At 37.1% G+C, this 21,023-nt stretch overlaps 1 long non-coding RNA gene across 1 annotated transcript in view; it reads left to right on the top strand.

Annotated features, from left to right (window-relative positions):
* LOC108639164 overlaps positions 1–21,023 on the top strand; it is a 63,948-nt gene that overhangs the window by 39,713 nt on the left and 3,212 nt on the right. The window contains exons 3-4 of the long non-coding RNA XR_001920303.1: positions 10,399–10,528; positions 20,690–20,764. This is a non-coding gene — a long non-coding RNA (uncharacterized LOC108639164). The remainder of the gene's footprint in view (positions 1–10,398; positions 10,529–20,689; positions 20,765–21,023) is intronic.

The raw sequence follows: 21,023 nt of genomic DNA, 5'->3' as shown, positions 1-21,023 counted from the left end.
GATTTATCTATCCAAACAAGAAGAGTTATTGATCATAATCTGAGGTCTCATTTAATATTAGGAGCTACATTGCCCAATAGTTTAGATCACTGATATTGGTTGAATTAAGATGCTACTCAGTCTGATTTCGTATGTCCATGTGTATGCCTTAGCATTATTAAGATCATGTGAACACTCTGTCTTTGCCGTTTTAAATACCAATACTTTAGTTTGTTCACAAGTAGGTGTAATTTTTTTAGTTTTATTTGATACTAAACAAAATAAATCTAAACACATGGCTTAATTGGTGAATGTAAGTGACAGCTGCAAAACCATAAGAATGTGAGACAATTTTCATGCTTTTCTGAAAACAAACACAACTTTTGACTGTGCAATTGAAATCTGGGGTGTCATTTACCTTTTATTGTCACAACTTTCCTCTTCTGCAAGAATGAAAATAAATATCTTCCTCTTTTATAGCCTACAAAAGATGAATTCTTGTCTGCTCTTGCTGGTGCTATAATTTTTCAGATAGCTTCACTGATTGAAGTCTTGAGTGTATGAATAGAAAATTCAAATTGTTTAGTTGAAAGAGAGTCCTATGAAATTTGCAAGCATGCAGCAAAAGCAGACTGTGGAGATAAAAATAAGATCAATTTCAGTTATAATAAATGCCAAATCTAATAAAGGAAGAAACAAAACCAGGCCATCCTGAACCTGCAAGGCTTTCACAAACAGACTGTTCCAAATTTTGAGAACATCACAAAAGATATAGTTTTATAACACTTCCGATGTTTTTTCAAAAAATCTGCTCTGACTACTGACCTATAATAAATCTGCCAGATTGCTTCTGTCACATTTGAAACTCATACTACAAGATCTTTTACAAGATCTCTTTGTTCTAACTGATTTTTTTCCCATACAGACAAATACAATAATATTTTCAAATAAAAAGACAAAGATTTTAATTACTGCTGTCCATCTGAGGGTGAAGAACTCTTTTTTTAAATTGGACTTGGTCTTTTCCAATCTAAGTGATCCTATGTTTCTATGAAACACTCCCAGTGTCTTCTAGGTAGTGATTTTCTGTCCTGTTTGTGTAGATAAGGTCATCATTATGATTTTTTTAGTTTGGCTTTGTATGCATTTTGTGTCAATGGATTCTCAATTTTCTTAATAAATCTGGAAGTTGAGATAATGTATTATTTTGTGAAAGAGTGATGTTAGGTAAAAGGTTCAGACTTTGAGTTTTATCTGAGTTCAGTTTATAAAATTTAAAAGAGCAGTATATTTGTTACAAAAGTGATTTTAATTTTAAGTAACTACTGATGTTATGGGCTGCTCCGCAGTACCATTCCTTTCAAGTACTTTGGTAGAGAAGCTGTCAACTGAATAGCATGGTTACATTAGGACCTATGGGTGCACATTGGTGGCATGTCCCTTTCTCCTGAAATAGGGTTTGTCTCTACACTGAGTGTGCCTGAGGTCAAAAAGGACACTCAGAGAATAAAGTGGTAACCAGCAGCTGTATGTGTTTGAGAGCTGAGCTTTCAGTATTTACCTGATCTGGGTTTTGTAGCTTGTACTGACACAATTGTCCATTAGTTGATGATACCATGAGAAAATTATTTAGTGCCAGTTTAGCAATGAATTTATTTAAAGCTTTAATTCTCAGAGATGAGTGATTATGTTATCCTCTTAGTTTTCATTCAGAAATGTGAGAATCTCTTCAGTCTTTCTAGTGCTGGAAAGAAGTTTAGAACAGTTTGAGCGCACCAAATCAAAAAGTCAAATTAAAAGACCCTAGTATTTCCTTATTTTTTCTATCTTTATAGATTTCATTTGTTTATTTGGTTGGCAGGTTTTTTTGTTGTTGTTTTTTAGCAGCCTCATGGTGTTTTGGGGTCACAGCAATGATTTGTTTAATGTTTGATGTTAGCCCCACTGCACAGACACTCAGCAAATGTTAAATTGCTATGAATACTAAGCAAGCTCCTGGATATCATCCCCAACCTCCCCAGTCTATTGAAATGTAACACCTAGCAACTGTTTTCTGCTAATTACTCATATGTGTTCTTAAATTAAAATTTCAAATTAGATGCTTATTAGTATTGCACCTATGTTTTGGCAAAACTGTTGATGAGCCATGAGTGAGCTATAAGCCACACAACTCTTCTATACATTATATAATGTATCGCTACCTTTATTGCTACTTCTTGGGTAGTCTTGGTGACAGAGAGAGATGCAATGAAAAGAGAACTCGTTACAGCTATATCAAAAATAAAAGGCAAGCCAGACCATATTTTCCTAGTTTGATTTTAATTTTTTATATTTGATTTTTGTGCTAAACATTGAGAACGAAGGTTAAAAGTACTAGGTAAAGGGTTGTTGTTGTGAATTGCTACTGGGAATAACCCTTTTAAAACATGACTCTTTGGAATATAACTTTTTGAAATAACTAACATTATTGCCTTTTGGTCTTTAATTACAAGATCAGTTGCCTGAGATTCTGTATGTTCAACTGACAGCCCATGTATTTAGAGGTAGCTCTTGCAATAGGGCTTTTCTCTAGCATCCCATCCTAAAGGTTTCCACATGCAGTGGCAGAAGCGAAGGGAGGATGAACTAGACACGGGTAATAGGTTAGATATTTGAATGTCCCTTAAGTGTGAATGCAAGCCTAGGCGTGATTACAGATCTCTTGTAGTGTCACTGTGTTTATTTGCTGCTGGTGTCGTGAGCTTCTTTGCAAGAAGGATCCATATAGACAGTAACAGAGATGATAACTGAAGTAGAAGACAGTGGTGATGTAGGAGAAATTGATTTTAAACCTTCTGAGACGCCCTGCAAGGCCAAAGGATAAAGCTTGACATAATAAAAATTATCCTAAGTGCTCTGTACTGAAATATGAAATTTGAATGCAGTGCCTCTGTGTGCTTTACCATCTGTGCTTTGGTCTGTGGGACTGACCAAAGCAAAGAGAGGGTCTGACCTGAGGAAGAGGGGTGTTTTGCCTGTGAATCAAGGCAAAAGAAAAGTCTATCTGGGAAATTTCTGAAGGCTGGAAAAATTGCTTTGTCAGGAAACAAGACTGATTTTTTTTTCCTTTTGCAAGCAGAGGGACTAAACCTCTCAAGTCATTGCTAACTAACATTTTACATGTGAGCAGTGTGCATCCTGTGTAGATCAGCCAGTATTGAAAGGGGACCCATCTAGTGAAGACTTAGTAGCTACACCATGAAATGAGTTTAATGAGTCTGCTCTTTCCCTCATGACATTGATTATAATGTATCTCTCCCTAGGACTGTTCACAATACCCAACACACAGAACCATGACTTTTCTGGGTCCTCCGAACTCTTGTGTTGATTGGGGACTGCAATCAGCAGTCCTAGCAACAGGTTTTTAAAAGCTCTCAAAGCTCACTATATCACAGGGATGTTGAGGGAATTCTTAGAAAGTCTGATGATAGTGAATAATTGAGACTTAACATTTACAAAAAAACCCCCAGACATTTCTCATAATCTCATGACTTTTGACCTCGGAACTTTTTCTTCTGGAAGTACTCTGAAGATACTTAATTTTACATAGTTCTGCATGTACTTTATATTCCATAGTTTTCCATATAAAGATGGGGGGTGGGGAAATAAAGTGGGGGTGAGGGAAATGAACAATGTTACTTTTTTATTTATGTCATGTATTCAACAATGATGGTTTGTGTCATTCCTGAAATTTCATGATGAAACTCTGGTAGAAGTGCAATGTGGTGGCTGTGATATAAAATAGGACCTCCATTCTATTAATTAAATTTGTATTAGTAAATATGCTAGCACAGGCTAAAATACTTTTTGATAAAAGATCACGAATACTGTATGATTCATTTTCCATTTCTCTTGTGATTCAGAGATGCAATCTTAAAGTGGGCTATTGAGACTATCCATTCTATCCTCTGGAATAAAGCATTTATAGCCAGAGTGTGGTGTTCTATACTTAAATGGATTTAGAAACAATAACACGTTTTATATTTAACAGAAATAAGGGTTCTTGAATGAACAGAGTAGGTACAAGAAACCAGAGATGTAATCAACTGTACTCTATGGGCTCATAAGAAAATGAAGAAGCAAACCCCCATGATTCATAAAAAAACCCAACTCCTGAACATATAAAGGTTGCTGGATGATTTAAGGCCAGATTAACAAATCACTGCAATGCAATTTATGGCTTTAGATAATGGGAGGTCAAACGTGTATTACCAGCTGACTTAAATTTGATTTGACTGAAAGATAAAACTCCACTACATGAACCATATTAACTGAAAGCCTCTGCTTTACATTTCTCACTGATGGCACCCTGGGGAGGCAACTTTCTTGGCATTTCACATCCAATTTAAGCACATCATTGATGAAAAGATGGCTAAATTGGTGCGTCATTTTGTAATAAAATATCTCACGAATTGTTTATCTGATCAATGGAGAATGCAGTCTCAAGCCGTTCAGGGCTAATGTGCTCATTGCACTAAAATAGTAAGTTATTGACTGTCAGAGGGACCTGGGAATTTCTAAACTCAGTTCAGATTTCCTGAATGAGAGCAACATATTGCATCAGAATAGTAGGTTGTAAGAGATTAACTCTTCTAGCTGAACTCTCACTGAAACCAAATAGATGTGAGCAGAGGGCACCAAGCACTTAGAGGGAAATGTTCAGCTTCTCATATGATCAGGCTGTAGAGGGCAGAAAGGAGTCTTATTTTTACCTTAATTATGCAGATTTACATCACTGTAATTCCACTAACTTTATTCGGCAAAGTCCTGCAGCGTAAGAGGAGTTATGCCGTATGTGTGTTATATATGAAATGTTATTTTCAGAGCTGTAGTGAGATATTTTGGTGCCTGGGGTAGGATGGGACCACTCCTTCCAGACAGGAAGCATCTGGGGCCTCCTCAGGACCAGCCACTGGAGAGTCCCTGGGGAAATGCCTTCTCTTCAGACATGGGCTGAGCTAGCCCTGAAGGGAGCTGGGTGGACGTGGTGTAGAGGGAACAGGGAGACTTCCTGTCAAGGAACAAGGTAGGAAGATAAGGCAGATATTCCTTTACCCCTTCATAGTCTGATATCTATTTTCCCTGGAGCTGATGCCCACTTTCCATTATAAGGATGGGGAAACAGCACCCTGACAGTCCCCATATTCAGCTGGACTCAGTCCTGGCCTCACAGGAATGCAGAGTTATATTAATTATGCACCCTTCCTAGCCTCCCATTTGTCATGCTTTGTTATTTCTTTTTTTCACTATCATTTTCTCACAAAATGAAGGGGACAGGAATGATTAAGAATGGTTTTCACTAGAAGCAAACCCCAGGAGTTCTGTGTTTAACAAGCAAGGATCCTGTCTCCTCAAGGCTGGCCTCATTCAGTGTGGATAAGGGAGAGAATGACTTATGAGATGTAAGTTCATTATTTATTTATTTATTTTCTTAGAAATGTTTAGTCCACCATAGAAATGATTCACAGACAGAAGGAAACAAAACACTGAAGTAGTTGGTGGATATTTTTAGCAGAAGGAAAGTGTTCTTTTCCCAAGGTTGAGGGAGAAAAAAACTTCTTTCTTTGCAGCCCATGGACTTAGGACCCTGCAAAGCTGGGCAGATATATTCCTTCTGCATAGGAATTGGTAAAAGAGTGGAAAAGAGGTGTAAAGTGCATGTAATAGGAAATCACCTTCACTAGTGGTATGTAGGATATTTCAAGGTGAGTGCTCCCTGGTCCCTTGTTGAAGCTGCTCTGCTGTGCACAATAGATTTCAACATTGTTATGCCTACAGGGGAGCGCAGCACTGCAGGCTGCTGACTTATGTGTTTATCCGAGAGAAAGAAGCAAGAGGTTCCCTTACCCTTCCCCCCAGTAACTACTATAATTAAGTAATAGAAAATTATTGTGATTAGTTTATTCAACCAAAATACTAGATTCTGTTCTATATTGTAATTTCATTTTGTTTGACTGAAACTGGTAATTTTGTTAATGGAATACAAATCATACTTCCATGAGGAGATAGAGTGCTTTTATGCTAAAAACAGGTATCAATGACATAGAAAGCTCAATTTGGTCACCACCAATGATCTGCAGTACTGCAGAAGCCAGATGGCCAAACTGCAGTCCTATTTTCTTTTCTGTCTTCTGGAAGTTAAAAAGTCCTAGGCTGCTCAGTCCTTGAATGAGATACTGAGGAAATCACAGAAAGCAGAGGAACAAACTGAAGAATATTGCTTTGTCGCTTAGATCAAAGACTCTGAACAAGGAGATGGACTTAATTTTGACACCCTGCTATGGCTTGTGGAAAGCTGATGGGGAGAGAGGTGTTGCCTAAGTACTGACTCTAATTCTAAGCATGTCTTCCAAATTGTTTTTTTGGGAAGAATTTATCACTAATTTTATCCTCCTCTACACCTCCCCTGGCCCTCCATGAGGGTGTTTATCTTCAGGAAAACATGGGGGTTTAGAAGTCTGAAGGGCTTCTGATTGTGTCTGAACACCGATGGTTTCTTTGAGATCACAGTTGTCAAAGCTAGTAGGCAAACAAATGTTAGAAAATGTATTTGAGGAACTTGCTCTCTAGAAATATCTGACTTAAAAAAATGTGTTAAAGGAATGCCTTTTTCTTAAAATAAGAAACAACAGTGGTTTCGATTTATCTCTTTCTTGATCTCAGAGATTGTTAGCATGATGAGTCTTATTGGCATTTACTGTCAGCAGAGAAATTATATTAATGAAAAATTGCAATAGGCGAAATAGAACAAGGACAATGAAAGAAAATACTCCTGATGAGCAAACCCTTTGTTTGTTCTTTGGTGTTTTAATAATGCTTGAAGTAATAATCTCCTATTGCTTAAAAAAATGTATAGATTTGTAAATAATGGCAAAAGCAGCAGAAACCTGAGTTTACCAGTTTTTACTTAAAAATAATTTCTTTGTGTCCTGGTGTGTTCCTGACATTTGCTCATTTTAGTTTTGTGCAAATGAAGATAGAGATCTTTTTACATTACACAAAATTATTCTTGTGTCATATTAATCTTGTGAGTTGAGTTGTTCATGTGAAGTCGCTCCTAAGAACTCTCAAGTATTCATTACCAGTATTACAGGCTTTATTTAAAATACTATTTTTACATGCACAAGCAAGAATACCAATTTTTTACCTAAGTGATAGTAAATGATTAATTAATATTACTGCTACATTTCAATCAGTGTGTTAATCATGTCCTCATAATCAGGTGAAGGAATGTGCCCTTAAGAAATAAAATATTTCTTATGTTTTACTAGACTGTAGAAAAAGAACCCCCATATTCTTAAAAATACATAGATCCAGAGCAGTATTTTCTCATTCAGCAACCAGGAAGTTTTGCCAGTCTGACAGATGACATCTTCAGTCTTTTCCTCCCCCAGAGTAATTAAGCAAAGCCTAAAACACATGCATGGGGTAGATCAGAGGACTGATGATTGTGTCACTGTCATTACAAAACAAGGTAGTGCCCAAGTGCCCAACCAGTTCATGAATCCCTTATCTGATTCCTTTCTTGTCCTAGTTAGGATGCTTTTCCTGTCCATTAGCAAAGTCATTACCAGGCAGATGTGGAGTTAGCAAGTGGGACAGCAGTGACTCTTGAACTACCACTCTGTCCTTCCCAAATATTATATCTGTTTTTTTTAGTTATGAAGCATGGTAAGTGATAACAAAAATGTTCAATCTCATCACCAAAAGAAGGCCATGAGGATGATCAAAGGGCTGTAAAACACCAGAGAAGAAAACACCTGGAGAAGAAAAGGCTCACAGGGGACTTCATCATCATCTTCCAGTACTTAAAGGGTGGCTTTGGAGGATTGAGGCTTTCTCTTCACGAGGAGCCACATGGAGATAACAAAGGACAACAGGTACAAATTGTACCATGATGGGTTTCATCTTGATATGAGAAAGAAAATTTTCAAAGTGAGATCAATCACTGAAACAGCTTCCCTAAGAATGGGATAAGAGTCCCCATCACTGAAGGTTTTCAAGACACAATTAGACAGTGTACTGGCAAATCTCATCTTTTCCACAAAAGGTTGAACCAGGTGATCTTTCAAAGACCTGAGCTGTCATATGGTTTTATTTCACACAGTAACAGTTTTTTGCTGTGTCTGCTTTTATAGAGTTGTTGAGAGACAATCTGGTACTCCACACGCCTTCACAGTTTGATATCTTCCTAAACCCATTCAATAAACATGCCTTTTCAGTAAGTTTCCTTAGAGCTATTAACAGACATCCTGGTTTGGTGGTGTCTTTGGCCCAGCTCATGCTATTCTATGTTCTGCTTTAAAGAACCCTTCAACCCACATTTACTAGAAAGAAAACTGATTTTTAATTCAGGTTTTCTTCAGAATTTATTTCTAATGAGATAAGAGAGAATGTGTGTATGGTAGGTAGCAGTTTTGTGGTCAGCTTTTGGATCTGATCTTTAATCACAGGTTACCATGGCTACATTGTTTGATTCCTCCTTTTCCTGGCAAATGTCTTTTCTGAGTTGTGGACATATTCAATTTGAGAAATGCTTCATATCTTAGTGCATGTAGATTAGATTGATTATGAATTTGTAAAAGAGTAAAACAGTTCTTTCAAAAATATCTCGGCACATATGCTATTCTCATGAAAGTTAGTGGAAATGCTGGCACTTGTATTGAAATAACACCAACCAGCCAACTGGCACTGAACATCTATTTGTTCCATTTGTACAGTCGAGTCATAGTGAATATTTATAAATTAAAAAAACCCTAAATTACTCAATAAGACTTGACAGAACAGACTTCATAATGAGATAATGTAGACCTTCAGGTAAACTACTAGAGGTGCAGTGTTATCTCATTACAACACACGTTTACTAAAGAATAGCATGCTCCAAGGCATGTATTTATACTGCAATACATTCCTGCCTCAGGCCACTTTTGAGGTATAAGGTGGAAGGACAAGTAGCTTAAAAACTTGAAAAGTAGATGCCTTTTAGTCTAACTGCATATATAACAGACAGCTGTATTCAGTGGTTTATTGAGTGTGTTAATTGTGAGCAATAAGGCTGAAAAATGTGTGTTCTAATGAATAGCTTCCCCTGCAGTTCAAAATATTTTCAGAAAGCAGGCAAAAACTCCAAAGAAAGAAATTCCAGTTGCATTCAAGGACTCAAAAGTATGTTGTTCTAAAGTTGCTGCTATAGTAGTAATAGTATTACGGGATACTCAGTTGGTCAGAGCAGCAGCTTAAATGTTGCTACCTTTCTGCTAGTGACACGAGAACTTAGAAAATAAAAGTGCCCAATCTATTTCATCTCCACTAAGGAGATGTGGCAAAGGAAGAGTCTCTTCTACAAATAACCATTTTATTGATAGTTCTTTGCTTCTAGTGTAGTGTAAATCTAGAGAGTCCCAGTGAAATTATTGGAGTGACATCAGTAAAATCAAGTGCTGTGACAGAGCATCAGATCTGCATCATGGAACTCTCTTGCCATTGAAATCAAGGAGAATTAGAGAATGATTTTGGTGCTGGAGTGATTTCATCCCCGGATATGTAGCTAGAAATTATAATGGACTGCAATGATATGATATATAGAAGTAACTTTCAAAGTCAGTGATCAGGGATTCGTGGTGCTCCATCGATCAGAAAAAATAACAAAATAATTTCCAGACTTTAAATGGTGTAAAGAAGGAAAATAATAATAATATAAAAAAGAGTGACTAATAGTGGTTCAGAGAAATGAAATCTGATAGAAAGGGGATGGAAAACTAAAGATAATTTGTTATTATTTTTATGCTTGTATTACACTGACATGGAGTGTCCCAAAAAATGTTGGAAGAAAAAGTTTCGTGTCCTAAGGAACTTCAGGCCAACACTAAAAAGGTCTGGTTGGAGGCCTGACAAACTAATTAATGAGGACAGATGCATGGGAGAAATCATAATACCAATTTTGCAATTGCTGTACTGGGCTTCCTATGTGTCAGCTCTGTGTAGTTCATGGCTGGCCTAACCACAGAGCACTTACAGCAGTATGCTGGAAAAAGGATGGTCTGCAAGAATATATATTTATTGAATAAGTAATAATTTGCTAGGGGAATTTCTACTTTGAATTCCAGTAGCTGTCTTGCCCTTACCTCTAAGGATAGTATTTTATCTCCATTTTCAGTAAGGATGGTAATAATTTAATTTTGGAGCCAGATCCAGATTGCTCTTAATTGTTGTGTCAATATCATTGTGATCAGACTTTACTTTTCATTTATGTGGCTGAAAAGTCTTTTGCTATTTGTTCTCATTATTGTTGCAGGATCTTGCTAATTTTGCAAGTTCTAGGGAAACTCCGTTTGATCTGTGAGACACATTGACCAATTATCTTTTCCTCTTTCCTTACAGACTTTCCATAGTGGACAAATAATGAATGCTGAAAACCAGTGAAATCATCAAGGCTGAGGCTCATCCCTCAGAAGGATACTGGGAGGAACATGAATGTCGGAGAACAGCATGACAAGCCATAACAATCACAGTTAAGTTTCTGTTGGCATTCTTCCACTATTAAAAATAAACTGTCATGAAGAAAAGAGAAAACAAACAAAGGGTGGCTGGAAAAATTATTTATTTGAATTGGGGAAAAAGGGGATATGTCGCACTTCCCTTTTAGTCTTTTTCAAAGCAAAATTCCAATCAAGGTATATTCAGTTCAAATTTTGAAATTTAAGGTTATTATCACAGAAGCGAAGAATCCCAGAATGGGTCAGGTTGGAAGGGACCACAGGAGGTCATCTGGTCCAATCTCCCTGCTCAAGCAGGGTCATCCTAGAGCACATGGCACAGGATTGATGGTTCTTGAATGCCTCCAGTGAGGGAGACTCCACAACATCTCTGGACAACCTGTTCCAGGGTGCGATCACCCACACAGTAAAGAAGTTCCTGCTTATATTCAGGTGGAACTTCCTGTGCATCAGTTTCTGCCTATTACCTCTTGTCCTCTTGTTTGGCACCACTGAGAAGAGCCTGGGCCCATCCTCTTGGCACGGTCCTTTCAGGTACTTGTAGACATTGGTGAGGTCCCCTCTCAGTCATCTCTTCTCGAGGCTGAACAGGGCCAGCTCCCTCAGCCTTTCACTGTAAGAGAGGTGCTCCAGTCCCTCAATCTTCTCTGTCACCCACCAGAGCTGGACACAGCACTCCAGATGCAGCCTCACCAGGCCTGAGTAGAGGGGCAGGATCATCTCCCTCAACCCACTGGCAGTGCTCTTCCTAATGCATTCCAAGGTACAGTTGACCTTCTTTGCCCCAAGGTCAAACTGCTGGCTCATGGACAGCTTGACCTCCAGGTCCTTCTGGCCCCCAGCTTGTACTGGTGCCTGGGGTTTACATTATAAGAAAAGATATTAGTTGTCGAATTCAAAACTTTCTAATTTACACAGCATTTTTTCCATAAAATTTTTAGCTTCCTACATTGCCTGTATTTTGACCTTTTCCCTCATTTTCAATGCATTCTGTCACTGGTTCCAGATATTAAGCCTCTACTTTCTTCCAGCTGGAAGGAGTGAGTGGAAGAAAAAGTGGATGGAAAATATGATGTCAAGGTTTCTTTAATTCACAGGTTTTCTCTCACAGAATATTTTCTGTTACTGCACCAAATAGCAGGAATCTAAGTTTTAAGATAGATACCTGGAGAAAAAAAAAAGAAAAAAAGAAATGAGAAAATTGAAATGATTGTTTTTTGTCAATCTTGGTGAAAAATGGGGTAATTGAGAAAAAATCTAACAGACTGAACAGTGCTCATACTTGATGGTCTTATTTTTGTGGAAGAGTCTCTTATATTGACTTAATGATATCTGCTGGAATTGAAACAACAGTGTCTACACAAGGGACTTATCCTGTTTAATTGCATCAGTTGAAAGTGATTCAATTTTTTTGGCAGAAACAAGCATAGGGAGATGGAAAAAATAAATGGCTATTTTTTTATAGTGAAATAAAGGGGAGGAAGCAAAGCAAACAACTTATGGCCCTGAAATACCATTATTATATCTAGGAAACCATGACCAAAAGATGCTAATTTGTTTCAACTCACTCACCGTGAGGGCTCCCTTTGATCCTCCTGCCTTTCTTAGAGTGTGATATTCTCACATTTTAATGCAGTATCATTTGACATTGAGATGCAGGGAAAATTGTCCAGTAAACAGCTTTCTTGTACTGATTTGGAGCTTGTGGGAAAGATTATAGTATGAGTTGGAGCCTGCCACAAGAGAAATGGATTATTACTCTGGGAACACTTACATCAAGGAGGACCCTTTTACAGCTGAAAGAGGCAACCTTTTACAAAGAGCTGTGTTCAGTGAACTCCTTGTCAGCTTGCTGAAAGTGCTAACTCACAGCATACAGGTCATTCCTTCCCAGAAACATGAGAGAAAAGCTTTAGCATGCTATTTGTGACTTTTTCTCCTTGAATGTAATGGTGTTTTTTACAAAATGACACCACATAAAAGAAAAAAACTAAAAATCAGATTTAATGAGACAGATGGTTTAGAGAGGAAGGAGAAAAGGAGTGCCTTAAAAGACGTCAACGCTCTGTTCACAGCGGCGTAAGCTTTCGACAAACCAGCCTGTGTGCTTCGGATAAAAATAGGGGTGGAGGTATTTTCTAAACAAAATCTACTTGTAATAAAACTCAGAGCTGGGTAACAAAGTCTCCCTGAATTTCCCTACCCCTGAAATGCTGCTTTTCTTCTTATCAGTTTCAGTGTTACAATAAAATTAGAAGCCTCACAAGGGAAGATTTTTAATTTTGTTTTTGAAAGACTTTTTTTTTTTTTTAGTCAAAGAGAACTATAGAATAAATTATTACAAGGACATTAAAAGGATTTCATTTCCTTGAGCATACATATGCATTCTGCTGCACCATGTCCTCTCCCTCCCAGTGTAGCCATTGATCCACAGCTTTTATAATGAACTCTAATAACAACTCTATTACTGTGAGGCTTCCGATTGGCTCAGGCACCCACAAAATTAGCTACAAAGAAGCCAGCTTGTCAATATTAATTCCGCCACAGAGATTACTTGTTATGGTAGAACAAAGGTGTTTTGGCTTGAGCTGAACGACTTAACTCCTTGTCTCATAAAATTTAAGCTGCTATTGATCTCCTTCTTCTATTGTGCTGAAAGAATAAAAAAAAAAGGCTGTGCGCGCGCAGACACACAGACAGACTGGTGTGCTGAATCACTCCGATGCATTCTCCTAAACCACAGCCGCCCCCTTCCTTCCTTCCCTTCTTCCCTTCCCTTTCCATCCCCTCCCTGTCTGCTAAGAATCATTCAGTAACATGAAGCAAATTAAATCAATGAATTCATCCTAGCAGATGGGTGCTTTAACAGTCAGTTAGCCTTTAGATAATTGAGGCGTTGACTCCGGAATCATAAAATGGATGGCTCGTTTGTACATTTTACTGAAATAGATCACCGAGGTTAAATAAATGAAATCCCATTTGTCAGGCGGTAATAAATGGCCTCCCCTTCTGCAAACAGCTCTGTTTGGCCTAATAAATACAGGGATGTTACAGTGCTCCTCCCTTGATAGGGTTATGGCTTAATGAAATGGTCTTTCCTCTGCTTGTTTTTGCCTCCTCCTGCACCGTGTGATAAGTAGCGAACCAACGAAGCTTGTAATTACAATCTTACAGAGAACCCAGCCAATCTGTATATAAATCTCACCATCCAATTACAAGATGTAATAATTTTGCAGTCAAGCTGGTAATGAGGTCTAATACTCATGCATGTGATAATCCCCCCTGGATGCTGACTCTATCAGATGTTAGCTTTGTAATTATACTGGCAGAAAATCATTATTTCATGTTCAGCAGAAAAATGAGGTTGGTGGGAAGTTAATTTTCTCTATGCTCTGTGAAGCATAGACAAAATTTTAATGATTTAATCATTATGGTTATCCCTTTTGCAATTGACCCGCGTTACTTCTGTAGAAACATTGGCACATTTAAAAGTCCCTGTTACCCGATAAAGCTTGCCAGGTATGCAGCTTTTAATGTAAGAATAACCGTATACAATTAAACTATTAACCTCCTTGATAGGGGAAAAATCCATAGTTTTTATGTTTTCATTATTTACACACAGGATCCAAAGGAATGTTTATGTCCAGTCTGCACTGTGATAAAAAAAGACTCTTAAATAAAGAAAAAAGAAAAATGCTATAATTAGGATGTAAGCTCTCAGAACAAAACAGCAGGTTCACAATGGTATTTTAGCAGCTCAGTAATCTTTTGTTCCTTTCCAGTGTAGGAGACATTCATGAGATGTTATACCTCTACACAAAGATCTTATTATGCATAATCAGCATTTTCACAAGAACTAGTTTAAAGGAATCACTTGTGATACATATTTTTAATTATTCTTTTATGCTCTCAGAATTTGCTTGTTATTTCTGTTTGTCTGGCCTGCCAGGAGAAGGACACAGAATAAGAGAGAAGTCACAACATTGAGATGGGAGAGTGAGAAAAAAACAGTAGTGCAAAATCAAAACTATAGGGAAGTAGGTAGGCAGGACAAAATAACAAAGTGTATTGCAAATTGCAACTAAGATATTTAAGGATAAATTACTTCAAAAAATTCAAGTTAATGAAAATGTCATCAAATTCTTTTGTGCTAGGATTTCACTGGAAGACATGTATCCAAATAGTACTTAAGCATCCCAACGTCACTTAGATTTGCAAGCTTAATTCTGCTATTTCTAACTTTTGATCCTGTGCCAATAATGTTCCTTTATTGGCTTATTTCAAATATATATGGGCATATATATATATATATATATGTGTATGTGTGTGTGTATGTATGTGTATAGAAATATTTTTGTGTATACATGCTGTGTTTCTGTAAGACAGACATTATAGAAAACCTAACTGAATCTTATCCTTTGGAAATATTTTTATATTTTCTTTAGAATGAGTAGCAGGATTAGGGCCTGTGCGGTACTTCAGTTGATGACTTTCAAGAAGGCTTGATCTGGTATGTCCAAAGGCTTACCAAAGCAGAACTCAATTAGTATATGAAATCTGTAAAAGATTACCTCATATTTGATTCCTGTTAGGCTTAGACGGTAGACATTGCTGTTGTCTCAAGACAAAAGCAGTTATGGATAATGTCCAGAGAATGACCTGCAGGTAGGCACTTCTTCTGAGCCCTTGAGATGGGGCTTATTCCACCTCACTTCAGATTTGTCCTTCCAGACCTGGTGGAGTAATCTAGAACCCCTTTACAGCCCATGAGCACATCAGGGCTGCCCTTCTCTTACCCAGCTGATGCATTTACCTTTTGAAAGGTGATCTGTATCCCAGAAGTGCCTTTTCATCCATTGACCATAAAAAGATAACAAATGTATAGTTCAGATGTTGGTAACTACTCTGTAGGCCTCAAAGATTAGTTGAAATAAATTGTACCCTTACCTCCTTTGTGGATCCAACCCAAAGTGGCTCTGGAGAAGGCCTGGGGTCTATTATGTATTAAATTCCTAATCTAGTGATATAAAAAAGACAACTTGACTGACACGAATCCTGATCTAATTACGGTTCTCAGCCTTAAAAAAGGATTATTTTTTAATGAGTCCTGTAACTCAAAGCACATATTTAGACAATTTATCAAACCTCTTAAGAAGAAAATCCTGACATTAGTTATGGTGGTTCTACTGGTAGTCCATACATCTTATTCCTGTAGAAGAAGCAGGATTGAGATGAGGAATGCAGATGACCTAAAATTAATTAAGATATTAAGAAACAGTGAAAGCTAAGGGACTTGAAGAAGGACATCATGCACAAGCCAAACGGACGGTCCTTTGCTGACAAACCTATTGTGTCTAACATGCATTGAATGGAGTAATTGGAAATACCTAATGCATTACTAGATACAAAATAAATTTTTCTGAGCTGATAGAAAGATGAGGGTGTTACTATAGACAGCTGAGTCCAAAGTAATAAAAAAATGCAAAGAAATTCAGAGTAATATGGAAAATAAAATAAGAAATGCTATTTAAGTGAAAGACACTACTTTCTTTAGAACAGTGCATTCCTTTCATGCCATGTCAGTCAGGGTTGCCATCTTTTACAAATTTTATCATGAGTTTGCCATGTATGTGGGGGAGGGTTGGGTTTAGATGTATTCTTTGATGAAGTCACAGTTTTGGGTAACATTTTTATGTTTCCTTTAAAAAAGAGATAGGTATAATTCTATAAATTTGTTCCATAAAGTGTAGCTTGGTGTCCCTGGGAAAAGTCATTAAGCATGAAATGGAGTGTGCAAAATTGATACAATTGCCTTTTCTGTCTGAAAAGTATTTTTAATCTTATGTACATACTTTTACAAAACACTGGGAGATGTGGAGATAAACCTGTTGTTCTGAACTCGTGTCATGAAAAGATCTTAACTCTTTATTTAACCAGCTAGACATTTTTCTCACTGAGGCAGAACTAGGGTTAAAATCCAAGTGAGTTTTACTTCTGGCTAGAGCATAACTGGACAAGATTGTATTTTTGTACCATAAATAAGGTTACAGACTTCAGGCAGAGCGAGACTGGGAACTCTTGGATTAAAACATTGGATTTAAATCCAGTAGAATACTTGAGGTGTTGCATATGTACGACAGTCTTCTAGATGGGTGAATGTTAATTATACTTTCCTCATTTTCCACATAAAGTATTGAAAACATGAATTTGTATAACAAGACTAAGTAAATCCTTGCTACACAGCAAGTGGTGAGAAGCAAAAAAAGGTAACAGCTTCTCACCCAACTTCAGCAAAATGTTTCTCTCTCGGTCTCTCTGAAGATTAAAGGGGAAGTGTACAAGTAGTGTCTGTGTCTAAAAAGACGCACATTTGTAGTTTTTGATAGAACCTTCAATAATGGTTGTTCTGTGATGCTTCTTCTGGTGTGTCATGGCATAGAGGGATGTGTCGGAAGAATCCTTGTTCCTCAGGTTGCATATGCCAGTAGGTAGGTGAACTGCATATAAAATTGGGAGCTAGTTTGTTAACCTAGAGGTGCTTCACTGATAGAGAGCAAACCTAGAAAAACGATGGGCCATGAATGAGTCCTAGGATGTGGGAAAATAATCAGGTAGAGAGGTTGTCCCCTTCTTAGTTACTCTTAGCAGTCTCTGCCTGCATTCCCTAACACTGACTCATGTTTCCCCTACTTGACAGCTCTGGCATTTGCCTTGAGCACCATAATCCACACAATGTCAGCTATTTGGGATCCTTGAGCCAAAGAGCTTCTCTTGTTTAAATCCACTCGTTCATCTCCTATTTCCATATGGAATTTACATTCAAAGCAGAGAGCAAATCAGTAAGACTTCATACTCGCCTTGCAGCGGGAGCAGTGTCTGTGGCTGCTCTGTGGACTTTGCCTTGCACATCCACTGTGTCTGTGTTTTATGATTCTCCCATTCTGGGACCTAGCTGCAGCCAAACCACGGAGGTGGCAACTTGGCATAAAAAATTCTGGAAACTCTCTGTGAAGCAGCCTTTGATTTTTGTATGGGTTTACAAGAGATCAGCATAATTCTATTTGAGCATCGTTAGGATTATATATTCCAGTGAACAAATCCAATCCTTAAAAGAATTTCTGGTCCAGCAGTGATTTCATCAGGCAGCTTTTGCCAACTGAACCCACTGAAAATGAAAATAAAATGTCTAGTGTGTTCTGTGGAGAAAATAGGAAGTCCTTTTGTGATGTGAGATCTTACCGAAGCTCATGTGAAGGGGTTAATTTATTAAAAGGCACTGGCTTTTAGTAGTTGCTAGGTAACATTGACCTTTCTCCAAAGGCTGTACTCCTCCAAGGAGGGTGTTTCAGCAGAGGTAATAATTCTGTGTGGGGTTTCCTCAATGAGTTGGTGGTAACCTATCCTTCAGGAGAGTTGGGAGGATATAGTTTTGGAACAAACTGTCATCTTCCCCCTCTCCTCTTCCATTCATGTTTCTCTCTCTGTTTAAAAAACAAAATGAATCAAACAAATAAACAAAAAGACCTGCCCGAACCAAACAAACAAATGATCAAAAAACAGAGGAAAAACACTTTCTCTAATTTACTGGTGGAACTACATCGCTACAGTTGCAAGAACTCCCTGTCCTCCCCTACAAACTGGGCACTAGAAATGTGAATGACTATTTTGTGCCTGCAACTATAAGAAGTTCCACATTAAGAGTTGTGAAGCCTTCTCTTCTGAGTAGTTAAAAAAGAAAAAGAAATATGTCCTTTTTCAAGGTGTTTATTGTAATATCTTTTCTCTAAAATGAGAAAGGAGTTAAAAAATTCATTTTTAAGTAAGATTTATTTTTGTCTCAGATTATACAGTAGCATTTTATCTTCTGCATTAGGATCACTGCTTAGACTTATTTCTTTACTGGTTCTGTATTTTGTTGTATTTTTAAGAGAAAAGGGAAAAAAAACTCTTGAAAATCCACATGCACACCCAAATGATTTGTAAGTTGATGAGACTAACCTAATGACAAGCAGTATATTTAGCTCAGTGACTAAAAAAATTGCAATTAGTGTTCTTTCAAAAAGAAACATTTTTATATAGAAAAAGGTGCATAGACTTCATCCTTATGGGCCAGGGTAACTTACATGACAACTTGTTAAATCGATTTTATGCTTCTTTTAGATCTGCTATTCAATTTTTTAAAGTGCAGATACCATGGCAACCCCCTCTCTCATATGGAACGTATGCTGCTTTAGAGATAAAGAGCAAGTACATGCAAAGATGGAACAGGATGACATGTAAACTTTTTTTTTAATATTCACACTTTGGATGCTACAGAGACACATTTTCTCTTAGCTGCAATATATTTTCTGAAAGAATCACATTTTGTACAATGCAATTAATCAGTCTTTAGATATTTTCATAAATATTATAGAAGGAAATTGCACCCTGTGCTTTTCTAATGTGTATGTGCATTTATTTGTATATATGCATATATATAGCCAAAGAATTATTCATATCTGCATTTATTTTAGTGTAAAATGACTCCTTAAAGTCTGACACTAACAACTATATTTTTACTGATTTTCTTACTGTTCCTTAATGGCAAGAATGTAGCACAGTTTTTTGGTTTTCTTTTAATGTTATGAAGGAGCTGCATAGCTGCTATGACTAATTATTTTTTAAAAGACAAAACACAGCTGAAGTATCAGTTCTGAGAAAAAGCAGGAGGAACTATATGTACTTGACTATCTTGGCAGTTATTTACATTGTCTGGATCAGAATTTTCAAAAGCATAATAGTCTACTGGATTCCTCAATTAGCTTTCTAAATACTTGACTTTAGAGAAGTCTGCTAGGGCACAGCATTTTTGAAAATCTGGTCTCTTGCTTGAGTTGTAGAAGAAGTTGGATTTAGGTTATGAGATATTATTTATATCCAAAACAAGAAAATTGATCAAGGAAACTGCCATTTCTTATCATCAAAACCTTGTTTCTTCCTGTATTCTATACCTTGGTTAGAGACAGGATATATGTGAAATTTCAGCATCTTGCTGCTCTTTTTATTTTCATATTCAACCCTGGTTCTGTGATTAAAGACAGACCTGAAATATTAGTATGTGGTAGTTTCTACCAATACAAGCTGAGCACTCATTTCAGGTTTCTGAATGAGTTAAAGAAGGAAAAAAAATATTTTTTTTTCAGGATTTAAAAGCACACTACTTAATGAGAAACCCTTGTTGTTCTGAACCTCAGTTTTGTCATTCCCACCCATAAACCCCAACAAATTACTCTCTTATGTGATCTTGGTTTTGATTATACAGATGACTTTCACGTGCTTGGAGCACTGGAGGAAGGCAGGATGTAGAGTCCATTGTTCCTTTTCTTCATCATTCTTCATCTCACATCATTAGTCCTGAGATCTGAGTGTTTTTTAATATGTCATTATTTAAATCAACTAAACTGCCATGCATCGTCTTTCTTATGTTTTACTGCATTTTTGACACATGCACTAGTGTTTGACTGTTTGTTTCCTGGTCACTCTTTTCACTTGTTGGTATTAAGTTTTGTCAACTTTCATTTCTTTTTGCAAACTTTAATAGGTTTGAAAGTTTAGTTTGATTTTGATAAGCTTGCACAAGTCCCAGGCTGGTATATCAAATATGCTTGTGGCTGCAAATCTCACAGGGAAAGACTCCCATAAGAGACTGACTACAAATAATAAAAGGAAATTACTGTAAACTATAAATGAAAATATAAGCTTTTCTTTTTCTTTACACCTTTCTACCAACAGTGTCTGAACCAACTTCCACTAAAGTAGGAAATCCCATTGATGGTGTTAGGATGTTTGCCAGACATCCAAACATAAGAGGCATTCACAGTGGAAACTCCAATAATAAGAAAAAATCGCTATTAGAAAATTAATTCTGCATCTTTGAATTATAAATAAATCTCTGTTCCTGTTTAGGGGGATTGGATGCTGGAGTTCATGTTCACAATGGTTTTCCTTTGTTGAAATCAATTTGCCTGTACCAACCATTTATGCTTTAACAAGAAAGTAATGTGATGGTGAGAAAAAGCATGGCATATTGGGATGTTCCTCTGAGTGCTATTCCCTGAGGCAGCTGCTGGAGAGTATTGAAGGGCGGCTAAATCAACATTGCCTACTTTTTTTTTTTTTTTTTTTTTTTTCCCCAGAGACCAAATGTGTAGCCTCTGTGATGCAAATTATATTTAACCAGCTCTGGGGACTGAATATGGATTGGTGCTTTGGTGAGTCTGGGTCTTTCTATGTGGTCACAGAACAGTTTTTCTCTATGTTACAAGGCTGACTGTGGTACACATTTGTATATAAATAGAGCAATGAGTTTGTTTTATAATTATTAATCACAGATCTGAATTAATTTGTTCTTTATTTCAGTTTAGTTTTTATGAAATGAGTACTTTCAAAGTGAGTAGCAGTGTTGAAAACTAAGATAACTGTAAAGAGTATTGCCCAACTGGATCTAATAAATGCAAATTGAAGGAGTAA

The sequence above is a fragment of the Manacus vitellinus genome, unplaced genomic scaffold, assembly GCF_001715985.3.
Source record: "Manacus vitellinus isolate BGI_N305 unplaced genomic scaffold, ASM171598v3 scaffold_17_pilon, whole genome shotgun sequence".
NCBI lineage: Eukaryota > Metazoa > Chordata > Aves > Passeriformes > Pipridae > Manacus > Manacus vitellinus.
This window is presented reverse-complemented; position numbering and strand designations above follow the sequence as displayed.